Source organism: Austrofundulus limnaeus, unplaced genomic scaffold, assembly GCF_001266775.1.
Source record: "Austrofundulus limnaeus strain Quisiro unplaced genomic scaffold, Austrofundulus_limnaeus-1.0 Scaffold15, whole genome shotgun sequence".
In the NCBI taxonomy this organism is placed as follows: Eukaryota; Metazoa; Chordata; class Actinopteri; order Cyprinodontiformes; family Rivulidae; genus Austrofundulus; species Austrofundulus limnaeus.
Window position 1 is genome coordinate 3246812 of NW_013952417.1, and position 1223 is coordinate 3248034.

A 1223-nucleotide genomic window follows, 5' to 3' on the forward strand; every position below is an offset into this window, starting at 1 on the left:
GTCCAGGTTTCATCCAAACTTTTTATTGCTGGTAAATAATTCTTTAAAAGATTTAAGGTGTGTAAAAATATTTAAGGATTTTAAATATTTTTGTAAAAAAATTAAAAGCAGAAATCGGCACATTTTAAATTAATTTTACTAGGGATGCACGATATATCAGCATTCGTATCGGTATTAGACGATACTGGTCATTTTTTGTAGAGTATCGTATCGGTCCGATATGTAAAACTGGGCCGATATTAATGTCCGATATTAATTTCCCACTTTTTTAGCTTTGTGTTGTTGTTTTGGGAGGGGAGATGGTTGGTTGAGCGGCATTTGATCATGATAATGATTTTGATGATGCGTAGCCAGGAGTAAGTAGGGAGCCATGTCAGAGGTCTGGTCGTTTATTTACGGTATCAAGAAAAGACCCAAGTGTGTTTGTGTGTGTATGTATACTGTGTTTGTGCGTGTATGTATACTGTAATAATAATGTGTATTTGTGTAATATCGGTTGATATCGGTAATTGGCCATAACAGCAATAATTACGGTGTATATATGGTATATTGATATCGGCTGAAATTTTCATATTGTTGCATCCCTAAATTTTACTTTAATTCTAGCGTACCTTTGGGAAACTTAAAGATTTTATTTTACCAAATTATAGTCATATATACAGCAATGATTAAAAGAAAATGTAATTTGAAATATGAAATATTCTTGGACCTAAATCTGCTTTACATGGTTGTTTTTTGTTGTTGTTTTATTTTACATCTATAGTACWAATAAGTTATTTTGCATGTGAAACTTGTTGAATTTGTAGTATGCAGTGGTGGGCAGCACTAATCTAAAAATTAGTTGCTCTAACCCTAAAGCACTAACTTTAATATTTATGTCCCCGAATTCTAAAGCGCTAACACAATWAAAAATTTAGCAAAAGCTAAYTCTAAAGCACTAAAARCCCAGCTGACCCATGGAACATTCCTCAGAGTCGACATGAGASAACATTTTCTGTGTGCGGAGTATTGTTAATGTTTCATCTYRTGTAGTGGTTCCCATAGTTGGTGTTGGGACCACTTTGGGTCACAAAACATCAAGTGAGGGTCCCCAGATGATTTCCAGACATAATTTTAAATGCAAACAAAAAATGCTAATGGAATATTTTCATTATGATTATTGCAATTTTTTTGAAATAATCATAAATGAATAAAAATTAGTATCATAGTTACTAGGTTTGTTT